The 15,815-nt window shown below is 39.5% G+C and overlaps 1 non-coding gene across 1 annotated transcript; it reads left to right on the top strand.

Annotated features, from left to right (window-relative positions):
- The first annotated feature begins 15,430 nt into the window (after positions 1–15,430).
- LOC120105581 lies at positions 15,431–15,537 on the top strand. The gene has a single exon (XR_005507940.1). It is a non-coding gene; the product is annotated as a small nucleolar RNA R71 (small nucleolar RNA).
- Positions 15,538–15,815: the final 278 nt, after the last annotated feature.

The raw sequence follows: 15,815 nt of genomic DNA, 5'->3' as shown, positions 1-15,815 counted from the left end.
ACGCCTAATCCCTTTAAAAACTAAACTATTATCATTAGGATTTGTTATAATGCATAGTGATGGTTTAAACATAACATCATATCCTTTATCACATAATTGACTAATGCTTAACAAGTTATGCTTAAGACCATCAACATATCTAACATTATCTATAAAAGTAGAAGGGGTGATTTGAACTTTACCAATACCAATGATGTGACCTTGGTTGTTGTCTCCAAAAGTCACAGCACCTTCCTTCTTAGCTTCGAGGGTGAAGAATTGATCTTTATCACCCGTCATGTGCCTTGAGCAGCCACTATCCAAATACCAGCAGTTTTTGTTGACCTTGGCTGCAAGACACTCCTACACAAGCAAATCATGTCATCTTAGGTACCCAAGTTTTCTTGGGTCCTTCATGGTTAGTCAAGTTGGTTCCTTTTGGAACCCATACCCTTTTTATTTTCCTTTTTGTTTTACTTTTCCTATAGTCACATACATTTACCTTATGTCCGATAGTTCCACAACAAAAGTAGGTTATTTTCTTAGTTTTAGTTTCCCCAGCTTTAACAAAGAAGTTACTAAGAAGTTTTTGTTTATTTCTTGGTTTATATCCTAACCCCGCTTTATTAAATACGGCTCGTTGACTATTAAGTATCATGTTTAACTTTTCAGAACTATAGGTAAATTTTTCAACTAAGGGTTTGTATTTGTTAAGTTCTTTAGTTAGTGTTTGATTTTCTGCTTTTAGATCATTAAGTTCTTTTGTGAGATCCTTGTTTAGGATTTGTTTATGGTTTTTGGGTTCTAATGTTTCTTTATTTAGCCTTTCATTTTCTTTAGTTAAGGTATTAGTCTTTTGAGTTAAAAGTTTATTGCTTGTCTTAAGTTCCATATTTTCTTTGGTGATTAAGTCCTTATCCTTAACTAATTTATCGTACTTAAGTATGTATGATTGATTAGCTATTTTTAGTTCTTTATTCTTCAGATTTATTGCCTTATATTCTATCATTAATTCATTAAAAGCATCATAAAGCTCATCAAAAGTAAAATCTAAAGGTGATTCGGATGTTACCTCACTTTCATTGGCCATGAAGCAGAGATTGGCCTTTTCCTCTTGTTCCTCATACGATGAAGAGGATGATGAGTCGGAGTCGGATAGAGTCGTGACAAGGGCCTTCTTCTTTTTGTACTTGCTCCCCTTTTTCAGTAAAGGGCATTCAGCTCTTATGTGACCCGGCTTCTTGCACTCGTAACACCCAATCCCCTCGTTTTCCCTTTCCTAACCTTTGTCCTTGCGGTAGAAATTTGAGGGGCCTCTCCTTTGATGATAGGACTTCTTGTGGTTGATGAATCTCTTGAACTTGCGCACAAGAAGAGCCTCACCATCATCTTCCTCATCCTCTTCTTCGTCACTGCTGCTACTGCAAGATAAGTCCTTGTTAGATGAAGTAGATTTTAGAGCTATTACCTTTTTCTTATGGGAGGACTCTTCCTCGTTGTGTTGCTTCATGGTTAGCTCGTGCGTCATTAGGGATCCAAGAAGCTCCTCTAGTAGTAACTTGTTCAAGTCCTTGGCTTCTTGGATTGCCGTCACTTTAGCTTCCCACGACCTAGGTAGACACCGAAAGATTTTCCTGACAAGATCACTGTTAGTATAGCTCTTGCCAAGGCTTTTTAGGCCATTGACAATGTCTGTAAACCTAGTGAACATGCTAGTGATTGTCTCATTAGAATCCATTCTAAATAGTTCATACTTATGAACCAGTATATTTATTTTGGATTCTTTAACTTGATTTGTGCCCTCATGGGTCACTTCAAGTCTATCCCAAATCTCTTTTGCAGAGTTGCAAGTAGAGACCCTATTGAATTCATTTCTATCTAAGGCACAATAAAACACATTCATAGCTTTAGAGTTTAGTTGTGCCTTCCTCATGTCATGTTCATCCCAATCCATTTCTAGTTTGGGTACCTTGACACCATCTACATATATGGATGGGATGTATGGCCCATTTACTACAATAGTCCACATCTCATAGTCTTGGGCTTGGATGAATATTCTCATCCTAGCCTTCCAATATGAGTAGTCAGACCCATTAAAGAATGGGGGTCTTTGGGTGGACTGACCCTCAATGTGGGAAGATCCAAATGGGGTTGTCATTTCGATCTTTTACTCTTGGGTGGAAGAGTTTAGGCTCTGATACCACTTGTTGCCCAGATAGACAACCCAAGAGGGGGGGTGAATTGGGTTTTAAAATAATTTAGATAATTTAAAACGTTATGGATGATTAATTAAAAACTATTGCAAGTTATTTAATTAATTACTATGTGCTGTGAGTAATATGAAATGAGAAGAAGGAGAGACAATCAATCACAAACACAAGTTTTATAGTGGTTCGGAGCTAACCCTTGCTCCTACGTCCACTCCCCAAGTCTCACTTGGGAATTCACTATAATCCTCTTGGATTACAGCCGGTTGTTTTCCAAGCTCACAACCAAACTTGTTGTTTTACGAGCTCACAACGAACTCGGTCGGTTTTCCCAGGCTCACCGACTAGAACCACCCCCGATTGTTTTCCCGGGATCACAATCGAACCCTTACACACGTTGGTTTTAACTCGGCTCACCAACCAACCTCAATCCCCTTGATTCAGTCCCCGATTGAACCAAGTAAATACAAGTTGTAGAAAGAAAACAGAAAATGAGCTTCTCAAAAAGCAGATGAAAACAATATGAACAATAAATGAAGTTAAGAAGCCTCAAATGCTTTTAGATTGGAGATGAGGAATGGCTTCTTAAACTTCTGGTCTCCTCTTGAAAGAGTAGTCGACTTGAATGCAGGAGAAGGAGGCTTTAATTGCTGGGAAGATGTAGTTGGAAGCAGTAAATGCAGATCTTCCTCTTTTTCATTGAAGAGCACGTTACAGAGCTTGAATGCTTGATTAGTTGGAGTGAAATAGTTGTTCTCTCCCTTGCTACAGTCCTCTGTGGCTATTTAAGCCAACCCCCACGGAAACTAGCCGTTAGAGTGCTTTTTCTGCCCGTTCTGAACACTCTGCGCAGCCTGACAATATGACCGTTGGTGGGTTGGAGTCGACTCGCGCGATCAGGAGTCGACTCGGCTGTAGCGGGAGTCGACTCAAGCTTTTCCGGAGTCGACTCAGCAACTGTTCCAAATTTGAATTAAAGTTGCCTTCACGACTGGGAGTCGACTCGTCTTGACCTGGAGTCGACTCGTCAACTTCTGGAGCTGACTTGGCAATTTTGGAGTCGGCTCATCCACTGAAGTCCGTGGATCCAATTTTGAATTTTGTCCACTCGAGTCGACTCGACTGTCCTGGGAGTCGACTCGAATCTCAGAGCCCGAACTCCCGATCCTCTGTCTTTTGGCTCGTCCAGTCTTGGAGTCGACTCGAACTTCCTTGGAGTCGACTCGGCTCTCAGTTTCCGAAAGATGGTCTTCTGCCTTTTGACGTGAAGCTGTCTTGGAGTCGACTCGAGCTGTCTGGGAGTCGACTCGAATCTCAGAGGCAGTAACTTGGTTTTCTGTCTGTCTTGGGGTCGCGGTGTCTTGGAGTCGACTCGCGTATTGCGGGAGTCGACTCGAATCTCAGAGTCCATAAAATGGTCTCTGACTTTCTTTGTGTACCGCTGAGAGTCGACTCTTGCTTTCTTTGGAGTCGACCTGTCAACCATCGGAGTCGACTCACGTTCCACTGGAGTCGACTCGAATCTCAGACCCGAAAACTGCTCTCTGACTTTTCTGCCTGTGACTGCTTGGAGTCGACTCTTACTTCCCTGGAGTCGACTTGGTGAACATTGGAGTCGACTCGCGCACTTCAGGAGTCGACTCGTTGACAGGTTCTGAGTTGATCCTTTCTGTTCTTCTGTCTGTTCTCAGTCGGAGTCGACTCGTACTCATCTGGAGTCGACTCGAGCTCGTGCCAGTGAACTTGATACGCTTGGAGTCGACTCGTGATACTCGGGAGTCGACTCGAGTCTCAGACATTGGTTCAAACAGACTCCTTAACTTATCCAACAATTATGAACCAAGTCTTGGGACACTTAGACAGGATTTTCACTGAAACACTCAATTGAATTCATTAGTAATTAAAAGATATACTCAAATGCTTTGAGCTCATCAAAATCAAATGGGGTTTTAATCAATCACTCCACACATTCACTATGATGGTCCACATCTCATAATCTTGGGCTTGGATAAATATTCTCATCCTAGCCTTCCAATATGAGTAGTCGGATCCATTAAAGAAAGGGGGTCTTTGGGTGGACTGACCCTCAATGTGGGAAGATCCAAATGGGGTTGTCATTTTGATCTTTTACTCTTAGGGTAGAAGAGTTTAGGCTCTGATACCACTTGTTGCCCAGATAGACAACCCAAGAGGGGGGGTGAATTGGGTTTTAAAATAATTTAGCTATTTAAAATGTTTGTGGATGATTAATTAATGCTTTAGCGTGATGATTGATTCGTTTATATGTGCTGTGAATGAAATGAGAGAAATAGAGAGAGACAATCAATTACAAACACAATATTTTATAGTGGTTCGGAGCTAACCCTTGCTCCTACGTCCACTCCCCAAGTCTCACTTGGGAATTCACTATAACCCCTTGGATTACAGCCGGTTGTTTTACAAGCTCACAACCAAACTTGTTGTTTTACGAGCTCACAACGAACTCGGTCGGTTTTCCCTGGCTCACCGACTAGAACCACCCTGATTGTTTTTCCGGGATCACAATCGAACCCTTACACACGTTGGTTTTACACTCGGCTCACCAACCAACCTCTATACCCTTGATTCAATCCCCCGATTGAACCAAGCAAAGACAAGATGTAAATAAAAGGGACAAACAGAAAACAAAGCTTCTCAAAAGCAGATAAATAACAATATAAACTGAAGAGAGGTTAGAAGCCCTCAAACACGTTTGAGTTGGAGTTGAGTAGGGCTTCTTGAGCTTCGGGTCTCCTCTTGAATGTCTGGTCGACTTGAATGCAGGAGGAGGCTTCTTTAAATGCTGGGAAGAGGAAGTTGGATAGAGTTAATGCCGCTCTTCCCTCTTTTCGTTGAAAACCAACTTGCAGAGAATGAAAGCTTGATCTCTTTGAATGGAATGGTGCTTCTCTGCCTTGCTACAGTCCTCTGTGGCTATTTAAACCATTCCCCACGGAAACTAGCCGTTAGACACCTTTTTCTGCCCGTTCTGCACATTCTGCACAACCTGACAATATGTCCGTTGGGGGGTCGGAGTCGACTCGCGCGATCAGGAGTCGACTCGGCTGTAGCGGGAGTCGACTCATGCTTTTCTGGAGTCGACTCGGCAACTGTTCCGGATTTGAATTAAAGTGGCCTCTTCGACTGGGAGTCGACTCGTCTTGACCCGGAGTCGACTCGCCAACTTCTGGAGCTGACTTGGCATTTTCAGAGTCGGCTCATCTCATGAAATCCACGGAGCCAATTTTCAACTTGGCCCACTCGAGTTGACTCGATAATCCTGGGAGTCGACTCGGCGCTCAGAGCCCGAACTCCCGATCTTCTGTCTTTTGGCTCGTCCAGTCTTGGAGTCGACTCGAACTTCTCTGGAGTCGACTCGGCTCTCAGTTTCTGAAATATAGCCTTCTGCCTTTTTGGTGTCGCGCTGTCTCGGAGTCGACTCGTGTATTGCGGGAGTCGACTCGAATCTCAGAGTTCGAAAACTCCTCTCTGACTTTTTCTTTGTGTACCACTGAGAGTCGACTCTCGCTTTCTTTGGAGTCGACCTGCCAACCATCGGAGTCGACTCGCGTTCCACAGGAGTCGACTCGAATCTCAGGGTCGAAATAACGCTCTCTGACTTTTCTGTCTGTAGCTTCTTGGAGTCGACTCATATTACTCCGGAGTCGACTCGGTAAGCATCGGAGTCGACTCGCGCACTTCAGGAGTCGACTCGCTGACAGGTTTTAAGTTGATGCTTTCTGTTCGTCTGTCTGTTCTCAGTCGGAGTCGACTCGTACTGGTCTGGAGTCGACTCGAGCCCGTGCCAGTGATTCTGATACGCTTGGAGTCGACTCGTAATATCCTGGAGTCGACTCGAGTCTCAGACTTTGGTTCAAACTGACTTCATACCTTATCCAAAATATCTTGAACCAAGTCTAGAAACACTTAGACACGATTTTCACTGAAACACTTAATTGAATTCATTAGTAAACATAAGATATACTCAAATGCTTTGAGCTCATCAAAATCAAATAGGGATTTTAATCAATCACTCCACAGGCTTCGCATGTACTTCTCATAGTGGCCATTCGTATGCGTGGCTGCGAAGTCAAGGATCAGATCCATAAGTTTCTTCTATCATAAAACGTATTAATCCCACATTAATATTTTATTTTGGAGTCAGAATTTAGGTCTGATTCCCCGAGGTTTTACCCTCCTTTGGGGCTCCTCACGGAGTTATCTCCAGAATCCATTCGATGGATATTCAGAGATTAATTAGAAAAGAGTGTTTACCTTTTAGATCTAATAGTTAATCATGCATGAAAGTTTTAGCATAATTGTTTAAACGATTCCGGCATAATCCTATGTGTTCTTAAGGTGCTGATTTCTAGATTTGATCTTGTAAGCATGCATCAATTAAATTGTTTGATTCGATTTTTCGCTGCATTTTAAAACTTAAAAAGAACTACGTATGGCTTGATCCCCCTTTTGAAGGGGTACGTAGGCAACCCAATCAGGTTCAGCCATGGTTTAAAAAAAAAAAATTCAGCAAGCTTAATACTGAAGAACCTAAGATTCACTTTCAGTGGTATCAGAGCCAGGTTCGTGTTTAAACATTTATGTTTAATTTTTATAATTAAATCTAAAATCATGAACATGTTTAGATTAGATCTAAAGTATTTTTTATGATTGATTTAATTGCTGATTATGCATGAGTAACTAGATCTGAAATTTTGGATGCATATGATGCATGTTTGTATTAGAATTAGTAACATGAATAAATCTGAAATCATAATATTGTCTAGATTAGATCTAAATAAAGTTTATGATTCATATGATCTCTGATTTTAATGAACAAATCAGATCTAAAAATAAAAGTGAAAAAATAAATACATAAGATGTATGTTGTTTGAATTAATTCATGTTATTATGTATATGTGATGCATGACATAAAACATAATGACTTAAACATGAATTAAATCTGATTACATGTGATTAATTACAAAAACTCAGATCTAAAAATATATTTTAAGAACTGAAAGATTGTAATTAATATGTAATTAAAAAGAAATATGCAATGATCAAAACTTTCATAAGTCTAAACTTAATTGAGAATTAAGTGTTATGAAATAGAATTGTAACTCAATTAATTGACATTGCATAATTCTTTGGGCATATGGGTTAGTTTGAATCAAGTTCCTAGGATTGGGTTAGACCTAAGGTTAGAATCATACTGCTACAATTTTTATCTTGTTCTTTTTAAAAGAGAAATTAAAAGTAGGATACCCCAAGTATAGGGTGTAGCGAAGTAATATTCTCGATGAGTCCGAGATCGTATCCACAGGGATTTGACTATGAACAAAAACTAAAGGCTAATTTATATTCAGCTTGGGATAACTAAGGCATCCGGATTCAACTTAGTACTTCTTCATGCATTTCTTTTAATCACCTATTACCTCAGTTAGATCTGAGTGAAGACCTAACTGAAGAATAAAGCGGTGAAAATCATAAATAAATGGATCTTTATGGACAGTATTGCATTAATTTTACTTTAGACTACCGGGATTTCTAAGCATCTGTTATATCCTGGGGGAAATAACAGAACAAACAAATGTATAAGTTTAAAGTAATTCCTAAACATTCACTGCACATAAATGATATTAAAATTTTAATTGATGATTAAAAGAATACATGAAAAAATACTAGGCTATTCCCTAGCCTTAGCTAAGAGAGATTTAGCTATCCATATGAGATGCAAGCATTTTTATAAAAGGAATTAGCATAGAATAAATAAAATAAAGCATAAATCCCCTTTTTTTTCTTTCTTTGGTTCAGAAAATAGGGCACTCTGTTTTCTCTCCGTGGCCTCTTCTCCTCTCTCGCTCGGCTGGGAAAGGTGTGGATGTTGGCTCCCCCTTGCTCCGTGTCCTTCTCCTTTTCCTTCACCGGATGATCCCCAAAAATGGAAGGCCTCCTCCTTCTCTTGCTCGGCTGGGAAAATTGGAAGAGGAGATGCTCCCGGATGGATCCTGCTGGCCGCCTGTCCTCTTCCGTCGGCTGCTTCTCGCCTCCACCCGATGGTTCTCCTCCTCCTCCTTCTTTGCTCCGTCCTCTCTCTCCTCATCCCCCTTGCTCCCGTCCTCCTCCTTCCTTTTATAGCATGTTAAGCCTGTTGAAGGTGTGGCTGGGAATACGGATCGGGGTCGCAGTTGAAACGCATGGATTTGAATGCAGAACCCGTGGCCTCCCTTTGTTTGCTTGAGATGCGGGATGAATGAAGTTGAATCGACTTTGGGAGATCGCAGAAGCTGGAATGCTGCTGAGGCGGGATGCGGATGAGATGCCACGATGCTTGGAAGATCCACGGTCGGTTGGGAAGATGAGATTGGAGCGTTGTCTGTTCGTTGGAAGCCACGGACGATGGGATGAAGGAAACGTGGATGACCGTTGGGAAGCTCCTCACGGCCGCTGGCTCGAACAGATGGAATGTGGCGAAGGTTGGGAAGCTGAGAAGACTCCTCTAATGGCTGGAATTTATTTGCTGTAAAGGAAGTGGAGGGATGTTGAGAAGTTGAAGATTTGGGCAGATGATCGGATGCCGCTTGGAATACGTGGGACGCGGACGGTTTGGGAGCTGTTCAGCTACTGGGATGAACCGAACGGATGCATGGAATACGTGGATGGCCGTTGTGGATGAGCTGGGATCTTCATGATGCGGGCACTAATGCTGGCTGAATCAGCTGGACGCAGTGATATGGATTGCATGATGGATGACGGGCAACGTGAGGCTCAGATGAGACGCTAGGGATTTGTTGAGCACGGGCTGCCAGGCATTGAGCTCAAATCCAACATTATTGGGTCTTTTGAATTACATGCACCCAGACACAATAAAACATTAATTAATCAATTTTATTAATGAAGATTAGCTATAATACTAATTAAGATAATATGAAAATTTCACTTTTGTACTCTCATCACACCCCCCAACTAGCTTATTGCTAGTCTCTAGCAATTTAGTGTGAAAATGATAAAATGAGGGTGCAAAAGTATTGTTTATTTTATTAATATATATAAATATGCATGAATTAAAATAAATACTCACTTTCGTAGAGCATTACGATTGCACTTAGCACGTGCAACAAGCCGTTAAACCCCTAGGTTACCCTAGTGGACGAGTGTTGTCTCGTGAGGGTTTGCAGTGATGTTACCCACAAACATCGTTTTTATGTTTAAAAGATACTTTAAATCATAGCAACCCTTAAGGCAAATGAAAATGTGACGTCTCAGAAAATCTATACCTCCACCACAATTGGGTACCTCTTGAGTTCTAGGTGCACTACTCAAATTCACAAGTGTTAACTACCATTTGTTAGCTCCCGATCCACTAAATTTTTTGAATATCACATGTTATTTGTCCAGAATGGTTCGCATATAAAAATGAAGCTATCAATCCCAACTAGACATCCCAGGAACACAGAGTTCTAAAACAATGGAGTCAAACCAGTCATCCACATGTCACTTGGTTTTAGTTTAACTAACCCACTCTTTTTTTTTTCTTTTTTTTTTTAACAGTGATTACAACAATCTAACTCCATTAGGCTCTAGTAAGGTCCATGTAACAAGCTTTGGGTCAATGACTCTTGATCCAGTTGGCTCAAGGCATTAGGTGAAACACCCCTCAGACTTAATTACTCAAACCAGACTACGCCACGAGGCCAGACTAGTCACTTATTTCAGTCATTTTCACCTTTTTACGCGAACACTCGCTGCTTTATAGGCAAGAGGCCCGGTTACTCAGTGAAGACAAACTGTATTATTTCTCTCTCTCTCTCTCTCTCTCTTTTTAATTATATATATATATATTAAGATATGACTGTATTGTGACAATAGGTCAACCAAGGTCAGAACATAAAGCACCTAGGTGATCTAGCCGGGAATTTCAAACTCTATCTTTATGAGAAAACCAAATCATGAACTTTAGAACAAGGACACTCGTACTTCTCTTGCGAATAAGATCAACAAACAAATAGGTAACACAAGTGAACTCCTGAGGCTTTCCTATTGTCATTGAATACTTGTGTGGGGATCTAGTAATAGGTCTCTGATAAGTCATAATGTGCTCCTTGCCTTAATAGCTGCACATGTTTAATTCTATGAAAAAAATTATATTTTTATTTTTTATTTATTTATTTATATATATATTTTTATTTTAATTTTTTAATAGTTTTTTTTTTAAGATATGACAATTGGTATAATATATAGAAAAATACAGTAATCTCTCCCCCCAACTTAATTTCAACATTGTCCCCAATGTCGCAACATGAATGCATGAAATATGGCATTAATGATTGTATGAAGGATAATAAGGCTGAAGGTGAGAATTTACCTGATAGAATGACTGCATACTGTTGTTGCTCTCCAATTGTGATATTAACAGAAAATGGAAGAAAGACAAATTATGATACAAACAGAGGATCTCTAGCAGATATAGAGATCAATCCTGATAAACAGGATCTCCCAGATTGGTCGATTCAACCTCTGGGGTAAAGTTTTCCAAAAATAACTTCAAACGTTGCCTATTTACTTTAAAAATATTACCATTGTTTGGATTCTCTATCTCAACAGTTCCATAAGGATAAACAGTTTTAACTATAAACGGGCCGGTCCACCTAGATCTCAATTTTTCTGGAAATAAATGAAGTCTTGAATTATACAATAGAACTTTCTGGGAAGGCTCAAATGTTTTCCTTATAATATTTCTATCATGAAAGACTTTCATTTTGTTCTTATAAATTCGAGCATTCTCATATGCTTCATTCCTGATTTCCTCTAGTTCGTTAAGTTGAAGTTTGCGTAGTGAACTAGCCTTATCCATATCGAAATTAAATCTCTTAATAGCCCAGTAGGCCCTATGCTCCAATTCCACAAGCAAGTGACACGGTTTGCCAAAAATAAAACGGTATGGAGACATACCAATCGGGCTTTTAAAAGCAGTACGATAAGCCCAAAGTGCATCAGTTAAATGCAAAGACCAGTCTTTGCGATTTGGGTTAACCATTTTTTCCAGAATATTCTTAATTGATCGATTGGATACTTCAACTTGTCCACTTGTTTGTGGATGATAAGGGGTGGCAACTTTATGGGTGATCCCATATTTTCGCATTAAAGCCTCAAAAGGCTTATTACAGAAGTGTGAACCCCCATCACTGATGATGGCTCGAGGCGTTCCGAATCTGGAAAGAATGTTTTCTTTTAAAAATTTTAAAACAGTTTTATGGTCATTATGCTTACAAGGAATTGCCTCAATCCATTTGGAGACATAATCTACAGCTACTAAAATGTACAAATTTCCGAATGAAGGAGGAAATGGACCCATAAAATCAATTCCCCAACAATCAAATATTTCGATAATTAAAATTGGGTTGAGGGGCATCATATTCCTATGAGTTATCCCACCTAACTTTTGACAACGCTCACAAGCTTTGCAAAAGTTATGGAAATCTTTGAATAAGGTGGGCCAATAGAAACCGCACTGTAAAATTTTTGCAGCCGTTTTCTTAGCAGAGAAATGACCACCGCAAGCTTTAGAATGACAAAAGGAAATGACACTAATAAATTCGTCATTAGGTACACATCTCCTAATAATTTGGTCTGGGCAGTATTTGAAAAGATAAGGATCATCCCAGAAGAAATTTTTTATTTCGGTCAGAAATTTTCTTTTATCCTGTTCATTCCAATGAATCGGGAGTTCACCCGTGACAAGAAAATTTGCAATGTCTGCAAACCAGGGTGATGACGTGATCCCAAAGAGTTGTTCATCAGGAAAAGTGTCTCTTATGGGTGAATTGTCTATGGAATCTGGAAGAATGAGACGGGACAAGTGATCAGCCACTACATTCTCTACCCCCTTTTTATCTCTTATTTCTAGAAAAAATTCTTGGAGTAGAAGGATCCACCTAAGCAAACGCGCCTTAGCATCCTTTTTTAAAAGAAGGTACTTAAGGGCAGCGTGGTCAGTGTAGATAATGATTTTGGATCCAATCAAGTAAGACCTAAATTTGTCTAATGCAAATACTACGGCGAGTAATTCCTTTTCCGTAGTGGTGTAATTCATTTGTGCACTATTTAAAGTCTTACTTGCATAGTAGATAACATAGGGCTTCCTTTCTTTTCTTTGCCCTAGAACTACCCCAACTGCATATTCACTAGCATCACACATAATTTCAAAAGGAAGCGACCAGTCAGGTGGTTGCATGATGGGAGCAGAGGTCAGCAAGCTTTTAAGTTTATCAAAAGCTCTTTGACATTCTTCAGACCACACAAATTGGGTTTCCTTTTGAAGGAGATTACATAAGGGTTTAGATATTGAGCTAAAATCTTTAATGAATCTCCTATAAAATCCAGCATGACCCAAAAATGAGCGTATATCTTTGATAGTTTTTGGGTTGGGTAAGTTAGCAATTAAGTCAATTTTAGCCTTGTTTACTTCAATCCCTTCAGATGAAATGACATGCCCGAGAACAATTCCCCTAGTTACCATGAAATGGCACTTTTCCCAGTTTAAGATTAGATTCTTCTCCTCACACCGAATTAAGACTAGCCTTAAATGGTCCACACAGTTTTCAAAAGAGGAGCCGAAAACCGAAAAATCATCCATGAAGACTTCCAAAAAACGCTCAACCATGTCAGAGAAAATACTGAGCATGCATCTTTGGAAGGTTGCAGGAGCATTACATAATCCAAAAGGCATTCTCTTGTAAGCAAATGTGCCAAAAGGACATGTAAAAGTGGTCTTTTCCTGATCTTCAGGATCAATTGCAATTTAGTTATAACCGGAATAGCCATCTAGGAAGCAATAAAATTTATGTCCTGCCAACCTTTCTAAGATTTGATCAATAAAAGGTAGAGGAAAGTGATCCTTCCTAGTGACAGAATTAAGTTTTCTATAATCAATGCATACACGCCAACTAGTGGGGACCCTAGTTGGAACTAATTCATTGTTGGCATTTTTGACTACAGTAACACCAGATTTTTTCGGGACCACTTGGGTTGGACTTACCCATTTACTATCTGAAATTGGGTAGATCATACCCGCATCCAGAAGTTTTAGAACTTCTGCCCTAACCACATCCTTCATGTTTAGGTTCAATCGACGTTGAGGTTGACGAGAAGGTTTGGCATCAGCTTCTAGGTGGATTCTATGAGTGCAAATTGAGGGACTAATTCCCTTGATATCAGCAATTGTCCACCCTATTGCTCCCTTATGCTCTTTGAGAATTTCTAATAATTTTAGTTCTTGACTTTGTTCGAGTTGGGATGATATGATCACAGGAAAAGTCTCTTCTTGACCAAGGTATGCGTACTTGAGCTCAGATGGCAAAGGTTTTAGCTCAAGTTTAGGTGCTTGAACACTAGATGGTAGAGGACTATTATTGCGTGGGGGCAATTCTTCGAAACGAGATTTTCACCGATCTGTATCCAACAAAGGAGCTGAATCTAATATAGCACTGATTTCTCTAAAATTTTGGTTTATATCTGTATTTCCGAAATGAGTTAGGCATGTTTCTAAAGGATCAGAAGAAAGAGATTGGACAAGAGCATCTTCTACAATGGAGTCGATCAGATTAACTCCATGAATCTCATCATTTTCGTTGTCATTATCGGGTTGTTTGCAAATGTTAAATATATTAAAATCTATAGTCATATTTCCAAATGATATTTTCATTATTCCATTTCGACAGTTGATCAAAGCATTGGAAGTAGCTAGAAATGGGCGGCCTAGAATGACAGGTATTGGAGTGGTACAATTCATGACAGGCTGGGTATCTAATACTATGAAGTCGACTGAAGAATAGAATTTATCAATTTGGACAAGTACATCCTCGACTACTCCTCTTGGTATCTTTATAGATCGATCGGCAAGTTGGAGAGTAACCTTGGTGGGTTTTAGTTCACCAAGTCCTAATTGTTCATAAACTGAATAGGGCAGTAAGTTAACACTTGCACCTAAATCCAGAAGGGCTCGTTGTATCCTGAAGTTTCCTATGATGCAAGATATGGTAGGACAACCAGGATCTTCATATTTAGGTGGGGTGTTGTGTTTGAGAATAGCACTCACCTGTTCAGTTAGAAAAGCTTTCTTTTGTACGTAAAGCTTTCGCTTTATGGTACAAAGATCTTTTAAAAATTTGGCATAAGATGGGATCTGCTTAATGGCATCTAATAGAGGAATGTTAATCTTTACTTGTTTAAAGATATCCAAAATTTTTTGATCAGGTACTCCTTTTTTAGCCGCAAGCAAGCGCTGAGGGAATGGAGCAAATATTTTATGATGAGGTATTGGATCATCTTGTTCATTATCATCTTCATCCTTCTTCTCAATGGATTTTTCAGGTTTGTCATCCTTCATTGGAATTTCTTTGTTAATTATTTTTCTACTACGAAGGGTTGTGACAGACTTAACTTGTTCAAATTTTGGTTGGGATGAACTTGTTTCATGGACCTCATGTTGACCCTTTGGGTTAGATTGAGGTTGGGCTGGAAATGTCCCTTTTTCCCTAACATTGAGTTGAGCCTCAATTCTACCTACAGAATTTTTAAGTTCTTGGAGTGATTGCATTGTATTCTGATTTATTTGAGTCTGCCCTTGCATGAAGGTTTGCAAAGTATCTTCAAGGGATTTCCTATGTGGTGTCACATAAGGAGTAGGAACAGAATTTCCTTGAGATTCATTGGCAGTGGGTCCATGTCTCCAACTAAAGTTAGGATGGTTTTGCCAATTAGGATTATATGATTCTGGAAATGGTCTTTTATAAGTATTGGTGAAATTTGCTTGATCATCCAATACTTCTTGAAAAGCAGGGATTGTAGGACAATCCTTGGTCACATGTGCATTACTCTCACAAATTCCACATATACTTTCAACAATAGTTTGTGCTTTTCCTATATTGGCCTTGCTTAATTCCATGGCTTCAACCTTCCTAGTCAGATTAGCAATTTTTATATTGACATCATTATCATCTTTAATAAGATATATTCCTCCTTTTGCATTAGGTGCTATTTTAGATTTTTCATTTTTATCTGTTGTATCCCAAGCTTGTGCATTTTCTGCTAAAAGATCAAAATAATCCCAGGCTTCATTTGGTTCCTTACTCATGAATTCACCGTTACACATCATTTCTACAAATTGTCTCATATTGGAGGACAACCCATCATAAAAGAAACTAATGACCCTCCAAATTTCATATCCATGATGTGGGCAAGCAAGCAGAAGGTCCTTAAATCTTTCCCAACACTGAAAAAATGTCTCTCCATCTTTTTGTGCAAAGTTCATGATATTTCTTCTAAGTGTGTTTGTTTTATGTGTTGGGAAGAATTTCTTTAAAAATTCTCTTGTCATTTTTTGCCAGGTAGCTATGGTCCTAGGCCTTAAGGAGTGTAACCATGACTTAGCTTTTTCTTTTAAAGAAAAAAGAAATAACTTAAGTTTAACTACCTCTTCAGTGACATCATTGAAATGAAGTGTTGAACACACTTCATCAAATTCTTTGAGATGCAAATAGGGACTTTCAGAATCAAGTCCGTGAAACTTTGGGAGTAATTGGATTATTCCTGGTTTCATATCAAAAG

This window comes from Phoenix dactylifera, unplaced genomic scaffold (assembly GCF_009389715.1).
Source record: "Phoenix dactylifera cultivar Barhee BC4 unplaced genomic scaffold, palm_55x_up_171113_PBpolish2nd_filt_p 000314F, whole genome shotgun sequence".
NCBI lineage: Eukaryota > Viridiplantae > Streptophyta > Magnoliopsida > Arecales > Arecaceae > Phoenix > Phoenix dactylifera.
This window is presented reverse-complemented; position numbering and strand designations above follow the sequence as displayed.